The 27568-nt window shown below is 41.8% G+C and overlaps 1 pseudogene; it reads left to right on the forward strand.

Annotated features, from left to right (window-relative positions):
• The first annotated feature begins 1270 nt into the window (after positions 1 to 1270).
• Positions 1271 to 27568, forward strand: LOC129509027 (Fc receptor-like protein 3; annotated as a pseudogene).

The following is a 27568-nucleotide window of genomic DNA, read 5'->3' on the forward strand; positions in this document are numbered from 1 at the left end:
CCTTGGACCACAAGACTGCATAGGGCCCTTCTGGGGACGATCCATGTTAGACACTGGGCTTCTGTGTAAGTGGATGGGAGGTTTCCATTTTGTAGGGATGTGCCTGCCTGAAGCCTGTGGTTCCCAGAGCACCTATTGCATGGTGGTGGCCCCTAGCCTCTGAGACCCAGCCAGTGCCCTCCACCCCAGGCTCCTTTGTTTCAGAGATCTTGGTTGATTTAGCTAACCGACCATTTGGACCACTTGTTTTTCTTCATGCATTTAAATTTCTGCTGTTATATTAAATTCACTGATGAAGAGTAAGCCCATGAAACTTGAAGTGCCCCCCATCTTGATCCCAAAAAAAGCAGAAGAACCTCAGGCTTGTGGCCTCACACTGTGGTCCCAGGTGTGTCATGTACTTTCCAGGACATGTGATTAATAAACCTTCCCCACTCCCTGCCCATGTTTCATAATGGTATTGCTGGGGGCAATAATGAGCACCACAGGGCTGGTCCAGCCACAGTGCTGGTTGTTGACAGGCTGAGACCCACACAACACAGGTTCCTGTGTGTGTGCTTGTCCATTCATCCCCTAATCTGCATAGGTCCAGGTGGCATTTAGAGAAGCCTGTTTTGCTAATCTGCAAAGGGGTATTTTTGTTTTTTAAGTAGGCTCTACACCAAACATGGGGCTGGAACTCGTGACCTTGAGATCAAGAGTTGCATGCTCTATTGAGCCAATCTGCAAATCTCTATTATTTTCCTCTTCAGCAACTTCAGGACAACCTATGTAAAAGTAAAAAAGACTTTTACAACTGCTTGAACCTTTTGACTTTGTGGGGCTCACATCATAAAATATCCTGAAACCACACTTACCAAGTGTGTCTATATTAGGACCTCATGTGACACTAAGGTTTGTATGACTTTAAGGTGATAAAGGGCATTTCCATTTGAAAAATGAAATAAAAGTTATTTGAATACTAGTAAATCTACAGCTTGGTATTTTCTGAGGACCCAGGCACAACCTTGGAGACATTTTTCCTGACAGATGTGAATCACTGGAAGGTGGCCAGCAACACTGAAACTGCGCAGCCATGAGCCCTGAAAGACAAGCAGCATTTAGGAAGGTAGACACATTCACATTTTGAGAACACAGGCAGGTTACTTACCTTTTCTAATTCTTGCAGGCCTTATCTGAATACCACTCTCCAGTCCTCCTTTGCAGATGAGAGATAAGCCTGACTTTCGGTGAGATGGCCTTTCCCTGCCGTCAGCCAGGCCAGGTCCTCATGCTTGTATGGCTGCTGCTGCTGATCTTGGGTGAGTAGGGGCCCGACTGGGATAGGAGCCTAAGTTCCTAATGTCAGCTGGGGGAAGCCCAGGGGGCTTCTGTCTCCACTTCTATCTGGGCTTCAGAGACATAGCAAGAGGTAGAAAATGAGCAGAGCCAGGTTTCCAGGAAAACCAGAAGGCTCCAGAGACCACCCGAGAAAGCCATGTGTGGCACCTTGGCTTCCCACCTGCTTCCTTTCTCACTTCATAGGAAGCTTGGATTTTCCCTCTGCCAAATCACATGCCTAGACCCTCAGAGAAACAATTACTGCCAACACAGGCAAGGGAGGGCAGGTCTGCAGAGCAACACAACTCCCTTCCTGAGATTTTAAGCCAATATTTAACCAGAGATTGAAAAGGTATGGAATACAGTGCCCAAGAAGTAAGGTAGGGGAGATAAACCATTTCTCCAAGCTGTTCTCTGCCTCTGCACTGCCCAGTTCAGGCCAGAGAAGAGAGGGAGATGGGCGTATAAGCTGCTATGTGCATAGCAAGGAGGCCAGTGGTGTGGGTACAGCCATTCACGTTCATCACACGAATCATAGGTTGTGTTTTTGTTTGGAGGTATGGAATGTGGGCAAAGAAATAGGAGGAAGAGCCCAAGAAGGGGCTGTAGCTTGGTTGCTGGGGAGTTTCTCAGAATTTAACAAAGCATTGGAACACCATCACCCCGTGCTAACCTTTAACCTTGTCTCTCTCTCTCACAGCTCCCGGACGAGAGCAGTCAGGTCAGTCTTCCATTCTCTCTCCTTCCTGCTATCTGGGCATTTGTCCTCCCAGCCAGCATGCCTGTCCTTGTAAATGGGGACTAGGGGGATATGCCAACATGAATGGTGCTGCCACTCTGGAATCACAGCTGTCACCATGGAAGATTAGCAGAGCCTCCTGTGAACTCTGCAGCCTTCAGTTCTTTCCCCATCGGTGCAGGGGAAGGGAGTATTTGCAGAGACAGTAGGCTAATGCCCAGAACCTTCCAACTGTCTCCTTTCTTCCCTAAGGAACTCCCTCCTCAATATGTTCAAGTTAGAGCCACCATTAAAAGACAGAGAAATAGCTCGCATTCACAGAGGAAGTGTTACAACCAAATCTTTACACCTCCAAGGGAGCTCATGTTGCTATCACGCTTCAATTTCTGGTCCCATTGGTCAGTTGCAATTTTATATACAAAGGTGGTTTCTCAAGTAGCTCATGCCTCTCTATTCAAATTTTTTATGTCCCTTAATCTTTTATTGTGTCTGACTTAGATGGAGTGCAGACCAAGGTTGCCTTCACCATAGAATCTCAACTTAAACAAAATTTAAAAGTAACGAAAGGAGAAAAAAATGTTGTTCATTATATATGAGCAACCAAGTAGGAAGTGGTTTTTCAGAGTCTAGAAACTACATTCCAGGCCCACCTGTATTTTTTTTAAGATTTTATTTATTTATTCATGAGAGACACACACACACAGAGGCAGAGACATAGGCAGAGAGAGAAGCAGGCTCCATGCAGGGAGGCGGATGTGGGACTCGATCCCAGGTCTCCAGGATCATGCCCTGGGCCAAAAGCAGGCACTCAACCGCTGAGCCACCCAGGCATCCCAGGCCCACCTGTATCTTGACAGGAATGTACAGGACAAGAACATTTCAGAATCAGCCACCTTCAGAGACCCTCATAATGTTTGCCTTACTATGTATCCCATCTCTCAAGCTTTTCTGAGCCCATACCAGGGACTTGAGACCTCTCCCTATGATACCCACCTGCCCACCTCTGGGCTAGGAAAAGAGTGAAGAAGAGTAGCTTCTACCCAAGGCATGTCCCTGGGTTGTATCTGCTCCCTTCCCAATGGGAATCAGTCCAGCTACTGGCTGGCCCCTCCTCTGGGTTTGACCCACCTCCCACTTGCATTCACCTGCCTGCACCTTTCTCTTACCTATTCAGGAACACTTCCAAAAGCTTTCCTTCTCCTCACACCTCCATGGTCCACAGCCTTCAAAGGAGAGAAAGTGATCACCATTCTCTGGCCAAGGGATATATAACTTGGTATTACAATGACATTTTCTGGTCACGCGGATCTGAAACAATCCAAATAGATGAGTCTGGATATTACACATGCAAGATCCAAAGATCTACCCTCAGTGATCCTGTGCGTGTGGAATTTTTTTCTGGTGAGGAACGAAAAGGGTGAGTCTCTGAAGTCAAGTTGCTGGGCACCATGTCTGAAGGTTGGGTGAATGAGGGAACCCAGAGAAGGTTGTAAACAGGCATGAGGATATTTGATGAGCTGATCCTAGTAGGGAGAATAAGGAGATAGGGCTATGGAAAATAAAACACTGTCTATCTCCTCCAACCAGAGACACATGAGTAACCCAGAAGCCACCAGGCAAAAAGGGACTCAGTTATGAAGAAAGATATTGTATAAAATTCCTCTTTTAGTGATATGTATGAGGATCTTTTAAGTACGTTTTCTGAAAATTAGTTCACTATCCAGGACAAGGGAGTACTGGGTATTGGGGCCACATGGAAACATTGGTGTAGGACATTTACTGGTATGTGCAGGGCTATAGCTCTTCCCTCATGGGCAGAAATGGGAGTCTGAAGAAAGAAACAGATGGAGTATGCTTGTTCACTCTTTGCAGAATGGCTGATCCTGCAGGCCTCATATCCTATCTTTGAAGGAGATGATGTAGTTCTGAGATGCCAGGGGAGGAAAGAAGAAAATATTAATGAAAAGACTTACTACAGAAATGAAAAAGAAATTAGTAATCATCTTAAAGGAAGCATCATGCTACGTTCAGTCTTCAAGAACAATAACCAATATCATTGTACTGCTTCTGGGAAATCTATTTGGGGATCATGGGAAACAACTTCAAATCTTTTAAAGATCCACGTTCAAGGTAATGGCTACACTCCTGTGGGTAATAGGGCTTGGCAGCGAAACCGTGTATGGAATCAAAGAGGGGTACTCATCAGTGGGGACTTCATGAAAGGCCTCTTCTGAGCAGCCATGGGAAGGAGATGGGAGGTGGCTCCATGTGCATGGGTACCTACTTCCTGACGCTGTGCTGAGAACTCAGGTGCATGTTTCTAGGAGCTCAGAGCCTCACTGCCCTGGAAACTATGTTTGTTCTTCTTTCTAGAGCTGTTTCCACATCCTGTGCTGAGAGCCCATTGAAGGGAGCCCAGTAGCCCTGAAATGTGAGACCTGGCTCCCTCCACCAAAGTCAAACATTTGGCTTTAGTTCTGTTTCTTCAGAAAAGATCAGGCCCTGGGGTCTGGCTGGAGCAACTCCTCAGAGCTCCATTTCCCCATCATTTGGAGTGAAGACTCAGAGTCCTACTGGTGCCAGGCAAAGGCAGTGATTCCCAATGTCGTAAAAAGAAGCCAGAGATCCCGGATACATGTTCAGAGTGAGTGTCTGTGGGGCAGCTCTTCCAGAGTGAAGGCAGGGAGCAGAGAGCAGAGCATGACCTCTCCTGCTCCCTGAGATAGTGAATGTGGCAGGAGGAGCTGCCAGCCACCCTGCTATTCTTTTCTCTTCGGCTTAATGATGGCCTAACTTCCCTATAGCATCCTCTTCCATCTAAGTTCGGTGATAGTTGTTATTGATCACTTACTGGGTGTCCAACCTGTTGAGGCCACAAAGACATACAGGGTACATTTTCTTGTGGGTCAACAGTTAACAAGAAGCACTGTTGACCACATGCAGTCTGTAGAGTTCCCTATGGGGTGTCCATGTGTTAGCTGAAAATTATTCAAAAATAATTAGAAAAGAGGAAGATAAACACAAAATGGAATAGTCAGAGAAGAATGTGAGGAGCAGTGCGGAGACTGGAAGAGCCTTGGAGGATGGAGAGGGGTTTAGGTTCTGAATCAAGTCACTTCAGGGTACGAAGAACCTTCCTTGTTCTCTCTTTTTATGTGGTCCATTGATGCATCAGATATGCCTTAGAGATAAAAGTCTATAAAATCTGACTGTGGTCAACATTAGGTTTAAAAGAAGATCATAGGCCTGGTGCTCACATTATCTGAGCAGGGGAAATCTTGTGTGTAGGGGCAGGTACTGCTCCCTTCATAGTAATGTATACAACCACTTCCTTATTTCCCACTTTAGACTCTTGCCTATTGCACTGTTGCTATTAGCTTATTCCTGACAACACCAGCCTTCTCTTTCACCCTGCAGCGTCTGCCTTTGAGACTCTCTCAAGTCCTTCTCTGTCCTCCTAGGGATCCCTGTGTCTCATGTGAATCTAGAGATCCAGCCCCCTGGGATCCAGCTGATTGAAGGAGAAGATCTCTTCCTTATCTGCTCAGTAGCCAAAGGTACTGGGACTGTTACATTCTCCTGGCACCGGGAGGGCTCAGAGAAGAGTCTGGGCAGGAAGATGCAGCGTGCCCTGTCAGCAAAGCTTCAGATAGCCGTGGTGAGGGAGCAGGATGCTGGGAGGTACTACTGCTCAGGGGACAACATGCATGGCCCCATCCTCAGTAAATGAATCAGAGTCACACTGAGAAGTAAGTCCCTCATTCCTTTCACTCAGCCTTGTTCCCAAGCCAGGGTCTAGGTTCTCTGTCAGCCATGAGGATCTTCTGAAGGAGACAGGAACAGAGGTGTGGAAATGTTAATGCCAACCTAGGAATGGAAAGGATGGAAAGTAAGTTGAGACAATTTACTTCTTGAGAAAACTAAGTAGTAATGAAAACAAAATTATCCAGGATCCCTCCTCATGGTTCAAGGAATACATGTACATCTAGGCTCCTTAAGTGGAGCCATTAATCTGTCACAGTGTCAGGGACCCTTTCTGATGGCCCCTGTCTTCCTCAGTTCCAGCATCCCGCCCCATCCTCACCCTCAGGGCACCCAGGGTCCAGGCCGTGGTAGGGGACATGGTGGAGCTTCACTGTGAGGCCCAGAGAGGCTCTCCCCCATCCTGTACCGGTTTTATCAAGACGATGTCATCCTGGGGAGCAGCTCAGCCCCCTCTGGAGGAAGAGCACCCTGCAACCTCTTTCTGACTGCAGAACATTCTGGAAATTACTCCTGTGAAGCTGACAATGGCCTGGGGGCCCAGTTCAGTGACAGAGTGTCACTCAGCATCCCAGGTAAGCAGGATATACTCACAGCCGTCACAGCTAATAACAGATTATGTCTTCTCACAAACAGAGCCCTTCTGCTCTTTTTGCTGGTGTGACATCCCAGCATACTTCCCACTTCTGCTTCCACCTGGGACTTCTGGGACTCTTCCTGTGACTACACATTCAGAAACTAAGACCACTCCTTTATTTCTTCTGTCATTGTCATTAACAGCCCTGTATTCCACTCAGCCTTTCTACTAGAGGCTCAAAGACTTTCCAAAACACCAGATACATGATGGCTCAGCAGATAGAAAGCTTTATTTCTAAATTCCTTTGTCCAAGAACAAATGACCAGACCAGTCCTTGCCAACATACTCTGCCTTGACTCCCATTCAATCTGGATTACTATCTGGGTTATGAGACAGCGTCTCCTCTTATGGATGCACACAGTCCCAGAGCAGCAGAGCTTTCTCATGGTCTTCAGACCCTAATCACCTGCTGGCCTTCTCATCTTCCCCAAATGCTTTCTCTCTTCTTGAATTTTAGGGTATCGGTTAATCTGATGTTCTCCTTTTAATCTCAGAGAGATTAAACATTTCAAAACATCAAGGTCATAGAGCTGATAAATGGCAGAGACAGGAGAGTCTCAAACCCAGGTTCTCCTGATCGCAGGTCCATATTCCTACTACTAAATTATGATGGATATTTTCCTTTATTATCTTGTACACGTACTCAATTAAAATTACCTATGAACTATTTTTCCTCCTTCAGTTCCAGTGTCTCGCCCTGTCCTCATCCTCAACCCTGCTGGGACCCAGGCTATGGTGGGAGATTTGTTAGAACTTCACTGTGAGGCCCAAAGAGGCTCTCCTCCGATCTTATACTGGTTTTATCATGAAGATGTCATCCTGGGGAACACCTCGGCCCCTTTTGGAGGAGGAGCATCTTTTAACCTCCTTCTGACCACAGAGCATTCTGGAAACTACTCCTGTGGGGCTGACAATGGTCTGGGGGTCCAGAGAAGTTACATGGTGACACTCAACTTCACAGGTGGGTTGGGGGCACCTGAGCTATGGGTTGCAGTTAAGGTCGATAAAATATTTTTCCTACAGGCTGTACAAATTCTACCCACATCAAAGAGTTTTTCAACATACACACCAAGGCTTGGGGCTTCCAGGGATTGTGCTGATTTCATGGGGGAAGGAAAGGGAATAGCTTTCAGTCTTAGATGCTGACAATCATGTGAATCAAAATTTATTTTGAAAATTACAAATCATACTGGAGATCATTCAAATGGAGGAATCAGAATCTGGAAGAAAACAGCCCCCATAGATCTCTAGCCCCAACCTACGTGTTATCTAGATCAGAAACATTTGCCACTGGAACTCAAATGTAGGTCTTCCCAATTTAGGGTTTTCCATGAACAAAGTAATCCATATTACTGTGGGAGTCATCAGAGGGCTGCTAAGTATGCTTGGCCTTGCTGCTACTGTTGCTCTGGTGAGTCACTACAGGACCCAAAGGAAATCAGGTGGGTGTCTATGTCTTACCCTTTGATGTTGTGACTTTTGGCATTGTTATAATAATTTGGACTTGTGTGGTGCATCCTATTAAGGTCATTATTCTCTTCCAAATACTAGACTTTCAGTTCTACTCACTGGCACTCTGTAGGCAACAATGACAAAAAGGTAGAATGCATTTCTCAATGAAGTTGTTACTCCATGTGTTTAATTTGCAATTTAAATCAGGTAGCGGAGTTTCACTTCCAATAAAAATTAGAAAGATAAGTATTTACCATTTCACCCCTGATTCAAAGCTTACTGAGAACACAAAGAATAATAATAAAAAGTCTTCCATCTGTAACAACAAAAAGTAGGTAATAGCCATGGTGCAAACTATAAACTCTGAGATATATTTGAGTGCCAGTCAAATATTGTGAAATTTGGAAAATTAATAGAGATCCCGAGGATGAAATAAAAATTTCAGTCTTTTATCTTTGCTAATATATAGAAATACAACTGATTTTTTATATTGATCTTATACCCTACAACCTTGCTATATACATACTTATTAGTTCCAGTCTTTGTTTTGTAGAGTATATCAGGTTGTTTACATAGTGATCCTGTCACTTGCAAATAAAGATAGTTCTACTCTGCTCTTTCCAATCTGGGTTAGTTTTTTTTTTTTTTTCTTAATGCACTGGCTTTTCCTGTGCCATAATGAGTAGAAGTGGTGAGAGCAAACATGCTTGTCTTGTTCCTGATCTTAGGGGAAAGTGTTTGGTCATTAACTATGATAATGTTAGCTGTATAGATGCTCCTTATTAGCCTAAGGAAGTCCCTATTATTTGTAATTTACTGAGAGTTTTCATAGGAAAAATGTTTGTCAAATGCTTTTTCTACATCAATTGAGATGATCATATGGTTTTCTTTTCTAGTCTATTGATATAGATTTTGAATTTTGAATCTTAAACCAGCCTTGCATTTGTGAGGTCAACTTCACTTGGTCATGATTGTTGAAATTGATTTGGTAAAATTTTGTTAAGAATGTTTACATCTATGTTCATGAGGGATATTGCTTGGCAGCTTTATTTTCTTATCATGCCTTTGTCTGACTTGATGTCAAGGTAACACCTACTAAGTTACCACTTGTAGTATTTGTCATTCCTTTTTGTGTCTCCATATTTCCATATGGTATAATTTTCCTCCTGCCTAAGGTACTTCTTTTTACATTTCTTACAGTATGGGTCTGCTGGTGAACTTGACTGATAGTGTTGCTAAAGTCTAGTATATCCTTACTGATTTTCTACTTGACCTATCAATTATTAAAAGAGGGTTATTGAAATTGCCAACTATAATTGTGGTATCCATTTCTTCTTAGAATTCTATCAAGTTTTGCTTTAGGTATTTTGAAAGGTGCATAAATGTTTATAATTGTTTGTGTTTTTGATAAAATGACCACTTTATCCTTGTAACATGGTATTTTTATCCATGATAGTGTCATCTACTTTGAAATAGTCTTTCAGAGTACTGTTAATGTAAGTAGTATTAACATGGTATTTCTTTATCCATCTTTTTACTTGCAACCTATTTGGGTCTTTATATTTGAAGCATTTTTTATAAATAGATAGTATACAATTAACTCTTGCTTTTTAAACCAATATGACAGTCTCTACCTTTTAACTAAGGTGTTCAGGCCATTTACATTAATGTGATAATAAGGTTAGATTTAAGTCAATTATTTTGCTCTTTGTTTTCCATTTGTCCCATCTGTTCTTTGTATTCCTTTTCCTTTCTTTCTACCTTCCTTTAGACCAACTGAGTACTTTTTATGATTCCATTTTTCCCCTTTGTTGGCTTATTTGGTATATAATTCTTTATTCTGTTTATTTTGCTGGTTGTTTTAGCATTTATAGTATGGATATCTAACTTACCACAGTCTTTTTTCAAGTGACATTAGAGAACTTCACATATAATATAAGAATATTGCCATCGTGAGGTGTCTGGATGGCTCAGTGGGTTAAGTATCTGACTCTTGATTTTGGCCCAGGTGATGATCTCAGGGTTGTATAATTGAGCCCCATGTTGGGCTCCTTGCTCAACCACAGAGTCTGCTTGAGATTATTTCTCCCTTACCCTTTGCCCCTTCAACAGCCACATTCTAAATAAATAAGTAAGTAAGTAAGTAAGTAAGTAAATAAATAAATCTTAAAAAAAATATTACCATCGTGTACTCCATTTCTTCCCTCGTAGCTACAGTGCTATTATTTTTGTAAACAAACACTTACCTGCTAAAGAGACAAGTATAATTTAAGAATCTTACATATTTACTTAGGTAGTTACCACTTCTGATGTCCTTCATTCCTTTTTGTATCTCCACATTTCCATCTGGTATTATTTTCCTTCTGCCCAAAACATTTCTTTTGGGTGCCTGGGTGGCTCAGTCAGTTAAGCATCTGCTTTTGGGAGAGGAGGCAAGATGGCAGAAGAGTAGGGATCCTGATTTCATCTGGTCCCCCAAATTTAGCTAGATAACTTCCAAACCATCCTGGACACCTATGAATTCAACCTGAGATGTAAAGAAAGAATAGCTAGAACTCTAAAATAGAAAAGGGACCACTTTTCTAAAGGTAGGAGTGCGGGGAAGAGAAACAGAGGAGATACATCAGAAGATAATAGCAGGGGTGGGGGGGGGGAGTCTTTGTCAGCTGGCTGCAGGAAAGTGATACAGCCCTAGGACTCAAAATCAGGAACTTTAGAAATCTGCTCCTGAGAAAGTCTTCCCTGCCTGAAAAGTGCTCAGTGGTGAAACAGGGCAGAGTCACAGGACAGACAGTGAGGTCTCAATACTCCTGGAGGTAATAAAAGACCAGGGGTCCCTAAGCCAGCAGAGTTTCCAAGCATTGGAGCTGTGAAATGGATTTAGGTCAGTGACCCCGGAAGAAGGCTCAACTTATGACATAAACTGTGGCAAACCATAGATGGATTAGGGGACTGCTGTCCATGTTGGGTCCCTGCAAAGGACTGGAACACAGCAACCCTCCACTTGCATCTGGGAGATGCTGAGCAGGTGCGCACTCTATGGGATGAATGCTCTCCGTCCCAGGGCCCTGCAAGACACAGAAGCAGGGTAACCCTCTGCTTCCTCCAGGAGGGGTGGAATGGGTGTGTGCACAAGCAGGCAAAACCTCTCTCACCACTAGGTGCCCTTCAAATTCGGCAAACCAGTGTCACCCTGCTTGCCCCCGAGGAGGATCTGAATTGAGTGGGCTCTATAGGAGTCTTCAGTTTAGCATACCTCTTGGCTCCAGGGCTGGAGATCTAGCTGTGACCATTTCTTTTGGTTTAGTTTTGTTTTTCTTTCACCTTCAAGAGAGGCTCAGCCTCCAGGGAACAAAGACCTTACAGGACAAATAGCTTACACTGATCTAGGCCACCTGGCAAAGGGCGGGGCATCTCTGCCCAGGCACAAACACCTGAGAATCTGCAGGGCTGACCCCTCCGCTAGAAGACCAGCTGGAAGAACAGTGGAAGAGCAAGTTTACTGACCAAGAAGCACTGGAAAGCATCAGGACTGAAGGAAAATAGTATATAGAACTTGAGGTTTTTTCCTTATGATTCATTTATCTTTCAGTTTAAAATTTTCCAATATTCTTTCTTTTTTCCTGTCTTAACTATATTTTATCAACTCTTCATTTTTAAGTTTTTTCTTTTTTGACTTTCATATTTTATAATCATGTTATAGATATATTCTTCATTTTTTACTTTCTTTCACTATATTCATTTTTGTATATATAGAAGTTTTGTTAGTTTATTTTGTTTATTTGTTTTTTAATTTTGGGATTTAGTACCTTCTAACATACAGACCAAAATACACTCAGAACCAAGTGGATCACCATCTTGGTCCATTCTGTAAGTTTGTATTCTTTTTCCCCCCATTTCCCTCTCCCATTTTTAAAAGTTGGCTTTTGTTTTCCATTGTCTTTTTTATTTTATTTTCTGGTCCCTGACCTCTTCGGAATTGGCTACTGTGTTTTTGCTTGGGTCATGGTTGATATTTTTGACTACTATTTTTTGACTACTATTTTGACTACTCACTCATACAGCCATTCTGCACTGGACAAAATGATTAGAAGGGAGAATTCACCACAAAAGAACCAGAGGTAACACTCTGCCACAGATCTAATAGATATGGATTTAAGTAAGATGTTAGAAATAGAATTTAGGATTACACTTATAAAATTACTAGTAGGACTTGAAAAAACGCATAAAAAAACTTTAGAGAATCTCTTACTGCAGAATTGATATCTTATCAGGCTGAAATTGAAAATACTCTGAGATGCAGTCTAAACTGGATGTTCTAATAGCTAGGGTAAATGAGGCAGGAGAGAGAGTAAGTGACATAGAAGACAAGATGATGGAAAGAAAGGAAGGTGACAAAAAGAGACAAAAACAACTAAGAGCCCACGAGGAGAGACTCTGAGAATTAAGTGATAGTTTGAAAAAAGAATAATGTTCATATTATTTATATTCCAGAGGGCGTGTAGAGAAAGGACCAGAAGGTATGTTTGAACAAATCATAGCTGTGAACTTCCCTAATCTGGGGAAGGAAACAGGCATTCACATCCAAGAGATAGAGAGAACCCCTCCCAAAATCAAGCATCTGCCTTCGACTCTGGTCCTGATCCTGGGTTCCTGGGATTGAGTCCCAGGTGGGGCTCCCTGCTGGGGACAAAATCTTTTTAAAAAACATTTCTTTTAACATTTCTAATAGCATGGATCTGCTGGTGATGAATTATTTCAGTTTTTCTATGTCTGTAAAAGTCTTTATTTTGCATTCATTGTGAAAGATGTTTTTGCTGTTGTTGAATTATAGGTTGAGATTTTTTTTCTTTTAGTATTTTAAAGATGTTGCTTTACTGTATTCTTGTGTGCATTGTTTCTGACAAGAAATCTACTATCATTCTTTGTTCCTCTGTGACTGTTTTTTTTCTCTCTAAATGTTTTGTCATAGATGAAGGATTTTTGAATTAATGGATTTTTAAATTCAGTGTCTTGGGTATCTGTAAAGTTTCAATACTTTACATTTTGGAATTATTAAAACTTTACTTTCAGTCTGCCTCTCCCTTGGCATAACATGGCATTTCCTTTTCTGTCAGGCCAAATGCTTCTGTTCTGCCTTTCTTAGGACTCATATTGAAAATCAAGCAAGTAAAATAACAGATAAATAAAACATTTGGATCTCAGTTTAATGAAAAAACTTACATATTTTTCTTAATGATTCTGGCCTAGCATCGTCTTCTTACCCTTTTCAGGTTGATCAGTGAGATTCTGTCCTATTTATTTGCATGAAAAATGGTACCAACATTTTATGATTGATATTTTAAGGGTAATCAGTATTTTCTTAAATAACATTACATTATAAAATTAAGTGTATATATCACTTAAAAATATATAAACAGAATAAAAGCACGATCCCCAATAGTACTCATCATAAAATGTATCATTCATTTAGAGCCCATTATATGCAATTTTGTAGTTTGTCTACTCCCAATTATTCAGTAACTACATTTCAGTTCAATTCAATATTATTATCACCATATTAGAGATGAAAAAATTGGAGATATTTCATAAGTTAAATCATCTTTCCAAATTCATATATCTTTTAAGAGTCAGAGTTAGGGCTTACCCCAGAGTCTTCCTAGCCCTCTTTTCAGTGCATCTTGGTGACTTATGGAAGGCTGGTCACACCTCCTACTTTCAAAACTCTTTTTTAACACCTATGTGTGTCATTATTAATTAGAAACATACTAGAAGTGCAGTCATTAAAACCTTACTGTTGCAGTTAATAACGTTCAAAAAAACAGATTGCTCAGTCAGTACAACAGCAAACACAGGAAAATTGAGATGAGCAACTTATTTTATGTGACCCATGAGAACAAGAGCCTAGGAGGTTCTGACCTCCAGATCTAGAGGGAGTCTTTTAAATAGCAAACTCAGTAAGAAATTCTGACAGTCCACCAATCAGAGGGCATCTGCCTTTCTCATCCCAAAATCTTGCTGACTGTACTTCCCTCATAGCAAAGTCTTCCTTCTCATTATCCATTAGCTTTCTCAGGGAGGAGCTCAGCTCTTTCCAATTTTTCTAAAATTGCTCTTCTCCTTAAGCCTGCATGTATCCATCCAGTTATCAAAGGGAGTGATAATGTATTGACTCTGTGACTGAGTTGCCTGGATGAAAATTCCAGTAATGTAACTTGCCAAACACTTGATATTTGGCTGGTAAATTAAACTCACCAGTTTCTTTATGGGCTTAATAACAGTATCTGCCATTTTGGTGCTAACTAAACTGCTTAGCACTGTGCCTGGCCCACTTGTCCTCAGTGTTATTAGCTTGTGTTATGTAAATAGCCACCTTCCGGGTCTATTCTCTCTTTTACAAATAAAGAGATAAACTGACTTGCACCCTGGGACATACCTAACCCATTCACAAGAGAGAACATGGGCTGCTGACAGATGTGAGTTGTAGTTGCTCTAAGGAGGGAGATTTGGGCCAGGATCATGCATCTCCAATTTAACTCAGGGTTTGCAGGCTTCAATCAGACATTTTTCATGAGGATGTCTACTTGGGGCAATAACTTGTAGTCTCTAAGACCAGTGCCACAGATAAACAGGCAAAAGTCAGTAATGGGAAATAAGGAGGAGTCCTGCATTGGGGCAGGTCAAAAAGATTTCAGTGTTTCATTGATGATGGAAAATTTTCAATGATGATGCCACATTTTCAAGCCTGATGGAGTAGGCTCCCAGATTAGGTTTACATGTAATCATCTATTATAAAATTATCAACTGGACATTTTTTTTAGTCCTCAAAGTACATACTTTAATCTGTTCAGTTGCTGAATAAACCTTTATTGAATATTGTCAATATTCTAGCCACTGGGAATATATAAAAGATTAAGACAAGTTTCCAGCCTCAAGTAACACTCTTTCATGGTGGTGAGAGTTAGAGGGAAACATACAAATAGGTAATTACCATCCAATATGGTGACTTTAATATTGCAGAGTCTACGCATGGAAATAGGTCACTTCATACAGCTCTCCAGCCCCAGAGAAAGCCCTGGAGGAGGAAAGCTCAGTGGGAATTGGCCAGGTGAAAGAGAAGGAAAGAAGGGGTATGGAGAAAACAGGACATATCCGTGGTGGTTGGGCTTGCAAGGGCCACAGGTACAGAGAAGGCTGAGCTTGTCATGGGAGCCTTGTTGATCCATACTGTGTAGGCACTCTGTTTCTCATCTCCTCTTAGGGCCATGGTCAGGATAGAGAAGAAGTACTGGGAGCACTGGGCGCATAGTTAAATACTAAGTCAATACTCTTGTGCTACTCCGCCACACCTCCTTAGGGGGCATGCTGCTTTTTTTACTGACTGAAGGAGTATGATTCTGGACAACTCTCTTTCAAGACTCCATCTTCCTCATCTGTAATATGCCATGGGGGGTAGAGCTGGATATTCTCTAAGATTTGCCATAGCCAAGATCTAGAATGAATCTGATTTCCAGGAAAGGACATTCTAATGTAGGGCAAACTACCTACACAGCTCACTTACCATCTGTGATCCTCTGTTTGTTTTTCAGGAGGACTCTCTGCCACTGGAACACCCAGGTGAGATCTCTGCTTCTTGTGCTGACAACATTGTCATGATTTATTCATACCCACAAGACAGGGGCACAGAATTGTATACATTAAAAAATATTTGACTGGACTTCCTATCAACATTTTCAAATTCTTATGAAATCCAAAAATGTGATTCAGAAAACTACTTCAGTGATATTTATGAATAATACTCACTTTGACCTACGCATACACAGAACTCATGTCATTTGCACTCATGTTAATCTATCTCCTTCCTTAAATGGGCCCTGGTGGAGAGCTGACCACTCACACCTTAGTGGCATCATCTTCACAGGGCTGTACCTCATTCTTCCTTGGCTCATTCTTCCACTACACACTCTTTCAGGACATACTTATTAAATGCTGGCATACTTATTAACTACAGAAGGAAATAGAACTGGGGGGGAAATCACCCTTTTCCCGGAGAGCCTTCACAGTATTTTACAGGAAAGGTAGATATTGTAATATGAGTTGAAACAATGAAAGGGGCCTTTTAAAAAAGACAAAGGTCAAGTTCTGTGGAAAAGTAAAAGTCTGTGTATCAGTGTTTAAATTTTTGAAAGCAATAAAAAATTAGGCAAATATAAGTGCTTACCAAAAAGACCTTGAGACTGTGTGTGTGCTTTTACCCACTGACCTGGCCTCAGTTGCCCTCTCTGTTAATGTTGCCGTAAGCTGCAAGTCGCATCAATAATGCGTTCTGAGTTTTCTTGAGAGAGCCATGCAGACTCAGGGTAGCCAGCCATGATATTTTAAAACTATTTTCTTTCTTTATTATTTGAGAGAGAGACAGAGAGAGAGAGAGAGCATGTGAGTGAGCGCAAGCAAGGAGAGGGCCGAAGGAGAAGGTGGGAATTCGCTGACAAAGTATCCCAAGCAGACTCTACACTGAGTCTGGAGCCTGACGCGGTGCTCAATCTCACAACCCTGAGATTATGACCTGAGTCAGAATCAAGAGTTGGACACTTAACCAACTGAGCCATCCAGGCATCCCAGCAGCCATGATATTTTTACATGGACCTCACTGGGCTCCCCCTGGACAGTGGTTTTCCTGAGACTTGGTATAATCCACAAATGCTTCTCTCCCTTGTGTCTCTCCCTGTCTCACAGTTGCAGTCCTGAGGAGCATCGCGGGGCTTCCTGGTCTGGACCGTGCATCATAGGCCCCCAAAGTCTCCCCCACTCTGAGTCGCCAACCCTGACGGAGCTGCAGCCATTGTACAGGAATGGTCAGGATTTCCTAAGTAGCCCAGGGCTCCAGGGATGAGCCAGGGTGGGAGGAGAGATTGAGCAACTGCCCATGACTCAGTCACTTTCAATTTTAAAATGACATTCCTGACCCTGTGTCTGAGGCAGAAGGTAGTTATGAACTTAGTGGCTGAGACGAGTCTAGAATGTGGGCTCTTAACTATAGCTAGCTATAATCTATTTCCTCACAGCAACTTCTGAAGATGACAAATTGATTTATTCCCAGATCTGGAGCAGCCAGCATACAAAAGAAAATCCAAGTGAGACACCTTCCAGGCAAGTGGAGGTGGGGCATCAGTGTGTGAGCAGATCCTAGGGGCCTCTGATCAGGCCTCTCATATAGGAGTGGGACATGGACGGAAGGCAGCATCTGCACCTCCTGCACTGTTATCATATGCCTGTGTCCCTTCCCACTGACCCATGTGCACTGCCACCAGAACTCCATACACTCTCTGTGGGCAGATGCTATTGTTTTTCACTAACGTACTAGTAGCATCTACTGCAGTGCTTACAAAACTATAGGCCTCTTCAATTTTTTTTTTTAAAGAATGCATGACCAGTTATTTTTAGTCTCAGCCTCTCATAACCTAAGATGTAGACAATCATAATTCACCTAACTAGTCTGTTTATTTCTAATCTTGTCTTCCTCTGGCCCCCCAACAAGATCCCTCTGAGAGGCTCATCACACTGTCGCCTGGATTAACTCCCTCGGTGACTCTTCAGTCCAAAGCCTCCCCCTGAATCTTGACTCCTCCTCAAAACTCTGTCTTTCTGACTCTTCCCATTTTCCTGGTCCTACTGGGCTGTTCCATGCTTTGGTGCTCTTGCATCTTATTTGTCCAAGAGACATCCTTACTCCCACCTAGTTTACCCTGCGACCCCTGTTCACCTGTCAAGACATAGCTCAGGTACCTCTGTGTAACATGAGATGACTCCCACTAGTTCTCCCCATATCCAAGCATGGGAATGGGTTACCCTTTGTGGCAATAGCAGAGTTCAATAGATATTTTGATCTTGGTCCCCATAATACTTGTTGCATACATTGACATGCCCTTTGTTCCCCTTAAAAGTTGTAGGCTCCTTGTGTATATGGACCGAGTTTGCATTGTACTCTGTCCTTGCAGTTTACCAGTGCTTCACTGAGCACTTACTGGCTGAATAAATACATGAAAGAGATCCAGAGGACCCCTTGGAAGGATAGAAACACACATACTGAGTTTTCTTTTTTTTTTAAAGATTTTATTTTTTATTTAGTCACGAGAGGCACAGAGAGAGAGAGAGAGAGAGAGGCAGAGACACAGGCAGAGGGAGAAGCAGGCTCCATGCAGGGAGCCCGATGTGGGACTCGATCCCAGGACTCCAGGATCACGCCCTGGGCTGAAGGCAGGTGCTAAACTGCTGAGCCACCCAGGGATCCCCCACACTGAGTTTTCTTAATGCTTCATTACAAATCTTCATCAGGAATTTGCTGTGTGGCCTCAGAATGCCATCATCCTCCCCAGTTTCCTCCTCCTCTCTCCCAAAGATTTTTTGAAATGCATTGTGAGTGGGTTGTAAGTTGGAATATGTTGCCCACAGTCTAATACTTTTCTTCCCTCCTCCCATCCAACAGCGCATTCAACAAGGACACAGCAGAAGGATGAGGTGAGTCACCCTTTCTGGCTCCCTCTCCCCTCTGCTCCTCCTCACCTGTACTTGGGTACTTACTGTTTGTGGGCTTTCCACCAGGAACCTGGGATCGTCTATTCAGAGGTGAAGAAGGCATATCCAGATGACCCTGCAGGGCAGGCCCATGAAGATGCTACAGAAAGCTATGAGAATCTTCCATGAACATCACTGGCCCTGGGACTGCTAGTCCCTTACCCAGAACAGCTCACACAGACCCTGGGAATAGTCTTTGCCTTCTCCCTGTTCTCCACAACCACATACCCTCCTTCTGTCCAGGAGGCTGGGTGGAAGGTCTGCTCTACCCCTCCATGCCTGAGTCTGTGTTCCCTGGGAACAGAAGGGGCGACATTTCAGTAAAAATGCATTTCTTCACAGTAGAGACACATGTGAAAGCAGGGCAGGTGGACCTTCACCTCCTGAGCTCATAGAACAGAGGAAGGAGGCAAATGGTCCTGCCAGGATCACAGGGGTGCAATCCTGACCGTGTGCTCCAAGTGTGATTGAAAGCTTTGGATATGTGGTCTCTGCATAAACAGTTTGTTCTAAAACTTTTGTTTCCTTTTTTAGATAGATGGGTGATAAATGACTGATGATAATACTAATGAATAAGATAAATGCAGATATAAGAGAGACACACCCCAATCCACTCAGAATTTGTAAGCTTCATGAGTCTTCCTGTCTTACAAGATCAAACCTACCCCCTACCTGTAGCAGCTGAGTCACACTGTTTAATTGTTCAACAACCACCATTTGGAGGGTCCAGAAGCATCAGCAGCAACCCTGGAAGCTCAGTGGAGCCAGTGACTCTCAGGACTCAGGGCAAAGCCTGGTGTTGCTCGGGAGCTTGCATGGCCTGAGTTGGCAGAGGAGGTAGAGATGCAGTCAGCCAGTAAGCCCATGGGAGACAACCCTCACACTGCCCACCAACTCCCAGTCAATTCTTCAATGGCCTGAAAAGCACTAAGTGTCCATGATGGGAGAAAACATTTAAAGAACATGCCATCTGTGTTTAAGTCTCTGGAAAGGTAGCAGAGTTGCTTTGAGTGTCTTTTATTCATAAGGAATATCTGACATTGTTAGCCTGTGTCACCTGGGATGACACTGAACTTTTTATAGCTGTGAAAAAGATAGGCCTTAGCAAGCTAGTAGGTTCACTGATAACTGGTATACATCAACTGACACAAGTTACAGACAGCATTGATTTTACACCTGCCTTGTTTATGTCTTTAAGTAAATAATGCAGTGATGGCAACCTTTGAAATAACAATAATAAGAAGTACTAAATGTATTTCAAGTGTTATTCCTTTCCCTGTGGGTGTCAGAAGCTTAGGAAATGAGAAGTGAAACATACAGCAAAATACAATCCAATTTGAGGTTTTAATCTTAGCCTTATGAATTTGACTGACAAGCTAATTTGCTGAGGGAAAAAAAGTGATGTCTTTCATAAAGAGGAAATACAAATTTTTGTTACGAAAGGGGGACTTATATGTCTTGTTTCTGTATTAGCAAGTACAAAATGCTACCCAGAATGCATGCTTGACCTTTAGAGAGAGTGAGAAATCCAGAGGTCTATGCTTATTTTTTTAAATAGATTTTTATTTATTTATTCATGAGAGAGAGAGAGAGAGAGGGGCAGAGACACAGGTAGAAGGAGAAGCAAGTTCCCTGCAGGGAGCCCGATGTGGGACTCCATCCTGGGTCTCCAGGATCACACCCTGGGCTGAAGGCGGCACTAAACCACTGAGCCACCCGGGCAGTCCAGATGTCTATGCTTAAATTTGGCTCTGAATGCCTCCCAACTTTGGGCTCCAGGAAGAATAGAGCCATATAGGGGGAGAGGAGGATGCCACGAGGTACCAGCTATGGGAAGCCCACCCGAAAGAGTGGTGACAAAAGGCTAAGGCAGTATCCCGGGACTGGTAAGAGTCACTCTGCAGGAGGGCATGTCAGCTGTGGAGCTGTGATGCCAGCAAGAGATGGGGACAGCATGGGGTTCTCTGGTACACAGAACCAGAGAGGGGGTATAGACCCCCCTTCCAGGACTCCTTATCCAGGTCCTCAAGCTGAGAACAAACAGTATCTGTGAACAGTCATGGAGAGTCTAAGGAATAATTGGGAGAATACCTAAGCGGAAGTCATGCTTCCAGTTGGTCAAGAAGGTAACATTTGAGGCATCGAGATTTAAGACATGACTATAATTTCTTTTATTTACATTATATTTATTTATTTACAAATATCTTGAAGAATAATTTATACACAATAAATCACATATATCTAAAGTATACAATTTGATGTTTTGACAGATGTATACATCCACAAAACCACCATCACAATCAAGATCCCAAACATCTCCCTCACACTCCATTGTTCTCCTGCCCTAAAGAACACCTCTTTCTCTCCACACCATCTCATGCCATCACAGGATGCTTTCTGTCACTATAGATTAGAGTGTATTTTCTAAATTTTTATGTAAATAGGACCATACAGTATATACTCTTTTGTGCCTAGCTTCACTCCCTAAGCAGAAGAATTTTGAGAGATTCATTCACACTGTTTCAAATAACCACAAAACGTTCCTTTTTATTACTAAATAATATTCCATTGTATGGATATACCACATTATCCATTATCTGTAAATGGACATTTGGATCATTTCATTTGTCATTATTAAAAATAAAACTACTGGAGCACCTGAGTGGCTCAATCAGTAAAGCATCTGCCTTCCCCTCAGGTCATGATCCCAGAGTTCCCGGATGAAGTCCCACGTTGGGCTCCCTGCTCAGTGGGGAGCCTGCCTCTCCCTCTCCTACTGCCCCTCCCCCAACTAAAGCTTTTTCTCTCTCTCTAATAAATAAATAAATAAAATCTTAAAAAATAAATAAAACTATCATGAAAATTCACATACAGATGTTAGTGTCTCCACTTCTCCTTTGTAAATACTTGGGAGTATAATTGCTGAATCACACAGTAGATTTATACCTAACATTTTAAGAGGTTTGATATTCTTTTTTAAAATATCTGCACCATTTCATGTCCACGTGAACACTGACTAATAGCTATAGTATTTCCACACCATTGTCAACACTTGGCATTTGCAGACTTTAATTTTAGCCATTGCAAAGAGTACACACTCTGATCTCACTGTGGTTTTAATTTCTCTGGTAATCCAAGATGTTTATTCTCTTCTCAAATCCTTACTGGCTCTCTGCAGATCTTCTTTTGTGAAGGGTCTGCCCACACTCTCACTTCTTTATTGGGCTATTTGTCTTTTTATTATTGAATTGCAAGAGTTTAGTCTTTAGTTTTTTATTCTAGTCTGATTTACATGTTGCAAATATCTTCTCTATGTCTGTAGCCTGCCATTCATTTTCTTAATGATATTTTTTGAAGAGCACAAGTTTTTAATTTTGATTAAGTGCAGTTTATCAACTTCTCAATTTTATGAGTCAGTTTTGTTTCCTATTTAGGAAAGTATACCCAAGGTCAAAAGCTTATGTTCTGTTTTTCCCTATAAGTTTTATCATTTTCACATGTACATTCGGGTCTATGCACCATTCAAAGTGAATTTTTTGGTGTGTGTGTGTGTGTGTGTGTGTGTGTGTGTGTGTGTGTAATATGGGCAAAATGTTCTCTTTTTTTCCTGTGAATATCCACTTACTCCAGCACCATTTGCTGAGTAAACATTCTTTTGCCTCTTTTTAATTTGAGTTGTTCATCTCTTATCCAATTACTGGAGTTATTTACATATTTGGGATATGTATCCCTGTGTCAGATACATGTTTAGCAAATATTTCCTTCTAATTTGTGACCTACCTTTATATTCTATTAATTGTGTCTTTCAAAGATCAAAAACTTATAATTTCATGGAAATTATTTATCATCTTTTTTTCTTACAGTTCAGGTTTTTATAGCCTTTTAAAAAACTATTTGCCTAACTGAATATTATAAAGTTCTTTGTCTACATTCTCTTTTAGAAATGTAAGTTTTTAGCTCTTATATTTAGATATGTGGTACATATAAAGTTAATTTTTGCATATGGCATGAGGTGAGAGTTGATGTTATTTTTTTCCCATATAGACATCCAGGTGTTTTACCACCATTTCCTTAAAAAACAAAACAAAAACAAAATAAAACAAAACACTACCTTTTCCTCATAGAATTACTTTGTAACCTTTGTCAACGATCAATTAGCCATTATCAATGTACATCTACTTCTGGGTTATCAGTAGATGATCTTACACATCAATCTTTATGCTCCAAATCACACTTTCCTGTTTACTGTTGGTTTGTGTTGCGTCTTGAGATCAATTAGTAGAAATTCATCAACTTTGTTGGTTTCTTTTTTCAAAATTGTTTTAACTAATCTAGGGTTTTTGCCTTTCCATATGAACTTTTACATTGATTTTTAAAAAGTTTTTATTTATTTATTTGAGAGAGGGACCACAGGTAGAGGGGAGGGACAGAGGGAGAGGGAGATGCAGACTTCTTGCTGAGCAGGGAGCCCAATGCGGGGCTCGATTCCAGGACCTGGAGATCATGACCTGAGCAAAAGGCAGACACTTGACCAACTGAGCCACCCATGCACCATTTACGTTGACTTTTAAAAATAAATTTTAAAAATCTATTAGAATTTCGATTGGGATTGCATTGAATCTGTGGATGAATTTGAAGAGAACCACCATCTTAACAACACTGTCTTCCAATCCATGAACTTCATACAACTTCCCATTTCTGTAGTTCTATTTTGTACATTTTATATTAAATTTATTCCTAATTGCTTTATACTGTATACCAATATAAATGGAGTTTTATTTCATTTTTAAATTATTATGAGTCCTCTTTGGTAATAGTCCTCAATTTTCTGAAAGATTTTGTGTATAATTGAAATTTTTCCCTCTGGACTTTTGATAGAATATACCAGCAAGGCTGTTTGGACCTGGATTTTTCTTCACAGGAAAGTTTTTTGATAAGAAATTTAAGCTCTTAATTGATAGAGGACTATTCACACTTTTTTTCTCTTTTTGTGTCAATTTGGCAGGTTATATTTTTCAAGGAATTTGTTCACTTCACTTAGTTATCAATTTTATTAGCATAAAAATTTACACAATATTTTCTGATATAGTGATAACTGTCTTTCATTCCTGGTTTTGCTAATGTGTTTGCTCTTTTTCTTTTTGATCTGTTTAGCTAAATTTCTCAGTTTTGTCAAAGAATTGACTTTGGTCTTTGTTACTTGATTCTAATTTTTTCTCTCCTTTTTTATGTTATTGACTTATGCTGTTATCTTTATGGTTTTATTCCTCTGACTTACTTTATGGGTGATAGGCAGAACTATTTTGGTATTGTGGACATTGCTGCTATAAACATTGGGGTGTATGTGCCCTTTCGAATCACTGTGTTTGTATCCTTTAGATAACTACCTAGTAGTTATTGTAGGGTAGCTCTATTTTTAACTTTTTGAGGAACCTCCATTCTGCTTTCCACAGTGGCTGCGCCAGTTTGCCTTCCCATCAACAGTGTAGGAGGTTTCCCCCTTTTTCTGCATCCTCACCAGCATCTGTGGTTTCCTGAGTTGTTAATTTTAGCCATTCTGACAGGTATGAGGTGGGATCTCATTGTGGTTTTGATTTGTATTTCCCTAATATCAAATGATGTTAGCTTTTTTCATGTGTCTGTCAAACATTTGTATGTCTTCTTTGAAGTAATGTCTGGAGAATGAAACTGGACCATTTTTCTCACACCATACACTAAAAATAAACTCAAAGTGGGTGAAAGACCTAAATATGAGACAGGAATCCATCAAAATCCTAAAGGAGAACACAGATAGCATCTTCTTTGCCTTGGCCACAGCAACTTCTTCTAGAAACATCTCCAAAGGCAAGGGAAACAAAAGCAAAAATTAACTATTAGGATGTCATCAGGATAAAAAGCTTTTGCACAGCAAAGGAAACAGTCAGCCAAACTAAAGGCTACCTATGGAATGAGATAAAATATTTGCAAATGACTTATCAGATAAAAGACTGGTATCCAAAAATCTCTAAAGAACTTATCAAACCTAACTCTGGGAAACCAACAAGGGGTAGTGTGAGGGGAGATGGGTGGGGGGATGGGGTGACTGCGTATCAGGCACTGAGGGGGGCACTTGACAGGATGAGCACTGGGTGTTATACTATATGTTGGCAAATTGAGCTCCAATTAAAAAATATATTTAAAAAAAGGACTTATCAAACTCAACACCGAGAAAACCAAAAAAATCTAGTCAAGAAATGGACAGAAGACATGGAATAGTCTTTTTTTAATGAGTTGTATGAGTACTTTATGAACTAGGGATACTAATTCTTAATATGTTATTTGTGATATAGTTATTCATGATGTGTCTTATACTTCTGTTTGTGGTATTTTAATATGCCAAAGTCTTCTCATAGATTATGAAGATATATTCTTTACTAAGATGCTGTCTTCTAGTTGCGGGTTGTGTGTCATAGGACATCTCCTGAGACTTCTCTAAATTTCTTTAAACATGAAATCCAGACTTCGTCTCAAGAGAGGAAATATTTGTGTGAATGTGGGAGAAAAGCCACTTCTCCAATTTTGTTCTCCAAAGCATAATGTCTTTTTTTTTTAAAAAAAAGATTTTATTTATTTATTCATGAGAGACAGAGACACAGGCAGAGGGAGAAGCAGGCTCCATGCAGGGAGCCGGATGTGGGGACTCGATCCCGGGTCTCCAGGATCACGCCCTGGACTGAAGGCATCGTTAAACTGCTGAGCCACTGGGCTGCCCCAAAGCAGGATGTCTTGAATGGTCTTACTGTTAATATGCAAACAAAAGCAGTGCCTCACTGATAAAAGAAAAGAGACATGTATGTCAAGAATTATAACTGATATCGCAGTGGCCTCTCAAAGACCCCTTTCACCTTTGTTTCCTCCTGAGACTGACCTTTCCATACGTGAAATCTTATTCACAAACTGTCTCCTCCTCAGCTGTAAATCTCTCCCTTCCTTGGATTGGAGGAAATTGAATGGATTTATCTACACATGCCACTCTGAAATCAATCTCTCCTCTCTTCCTTATCAGTGAATAATTAATGTGATCTGCTTCCACAACCGGCATTTCTTCTGCCCCTGAGTAAGGCCAGAGCTGCTTTACATGTGGTGGGAGGGGTAAAAATGGAACAAGGGAAGTACACACAAAAGGAAGAAGTAGTGGTTAGCGGTCTGCTGAGAAAGTTCTCAGATGACAGCAAATAAAAAATATTAGAAAATGAACAATTCTGTGCAAGTCTCTGGTTTCTTCTCTTTGGCAGTTCCAGGCAGAAGAAAAAAAAAAATCTGTGCCTTGCTCTATTCTTTTAAGATTTCCAGGCAAGGCTAGCTCCCTGGTCAGTGCCCAGAGGCTCCTTAGTATCTACCTAAGCCCCTTTTAACAGTGACAAGAGTGTGATCCTCTATTACTTGAGGCCCTGGTCAGTGCCCAGAGGCTCCTTAGTATCTACCTAAGCCCCTTTTAACAGTGACAAGAGTGTGATCCTCTATTACTTGAGGCCACGGGGAGCTCTGTGGTCACCCCTGCCTGCCTGCCAATCTATATGAGCACGGCCTGCCCTACAGGTAAGCCTGTCTTCTGAGGAATGGCAACAATGGGACAAATAAGATCTCCAAAGGGAAGGGCAGGTTTTACAGGTGCCTATTGATGGAACAATGTCTGAGCTATAAATCTGCTCACAGTTCAGCAGCTGACAGACTCCAGTGAGATGAATCTGAAAGCAAGCATGCACCAAGGGAGTCTTGCTGAAAAGTCCCTGCTTCCTGCCAGAGTCAAGTGGTCTTGCTGGGATCAGCATCTATTTTCAATACCCAGCCCTGCCACTTCGCTTCAGCATCAGGTTAACAAGGTACCTGGAATATTTCTTGGCACAAAATCCTTTTGCTCCTCTGTACCTGGATGGAAAGAAAGGTCCCCACACCAATTTGGAAAAGAGAAGACACTTGCTCTCCAAAAGACTTAAATATACTGAAAGTGGGACTTGCTTTTTTATTCATAAAGTATCAACAAGCTTCTTTTGGAATCAGGAACATGGACCAAGTTATATGGCCTTAAATAGAAATAAGAATTTATTCCCATTGGGAATGGTTTTTAGAATACTGATCAGGAAGGTCAAGAACAACCTGGGATCAGAAGGCAGCTTGCAGGGGGAAGCTGGCGGAAACCTGCCCCTCTACCTGTCATCGGTGGCCTACTCAACCTCTCTATGCCTCCATCTCCTTATTGTAAGCTGAGCATAAATGTGCACCCCAAGATCTTGTGAGGATTAAATGAGTTAATGCATGTGAGGGGCTTAGAACTACATCTGGAATGTACCAAATACTCAAATCAGTGATTGCTTTTGCTGGCTGACTCCTTTTACCTGCTGACACATGAGCTTCTCTCACAGAACGTCCCATCATCTGAAGTCATCTTGTTTGCCTAACTGTTCACTTGTACGACATTGGCCTTCCTTCACCTTCATGGAGTGGGTTGGGCTGCTTCGCTGCGTGCTGCATGCTGGTGCCGAGAACTCAGGCTGCCTCTCACTGATGCTCTGAATGCTTCTGCTCTGGAAACTGTTGCAGTCTGTGGCACCAGGGCTGTTTCTGTCTCCCTGGGGAAGGCTGGACTTCCGGGCTTGGGGAGGCATGCATTGTGAGCCTCCACAGAATGCATGGATTAATCAGAATTAATTGGTTCAAGTCAGATTGATGGAGGAGATGACCACATGCAACACTCGAAGTCCTGTCCCTGGAGGGTTTCCTTCATCACCTGCTTTGAGGAATGATCCTGGTTGGGGCTGCCTTGCTGCAGCAGACCCACTCCCATTAATTCCAGCACACTGTACAAAAACACCTGTGAAACATGCCGTGGATCCTCTTCTCCTGGTTCCTATTCTTCAGGTAAATGGTTGAACAGAGTTCTACATGAGGCCATAGGTGTGGACTACAGGAGAAGAGGACAGGCAGCAAAAGTCAAGCTACCAGCTCATACAACTCCTGTCTGCCAGCACAATCCCCGAGGAGGGACACTGCTGTGCATGAATAGCCTTGTGGTCACAGGAGACTTGCTCACGATGAGCACTTAA

This window comes from Nyctereutes procyonoides, unplaced genomic scaffold (genome assembly GCF_905146905.1).
Source record: "Nyctereutes procyonoides isolate TBG_1078 unplaced genomic scaffold, NYPRO_anot_genome, whole genome shotgun sequence".
Lineage (NCBI taxonomy): Eukaryota > Metazoa > Chordata > Mammalia > Carnivora > Canidae > Nyctereutes > Nyctereutes procyonoides.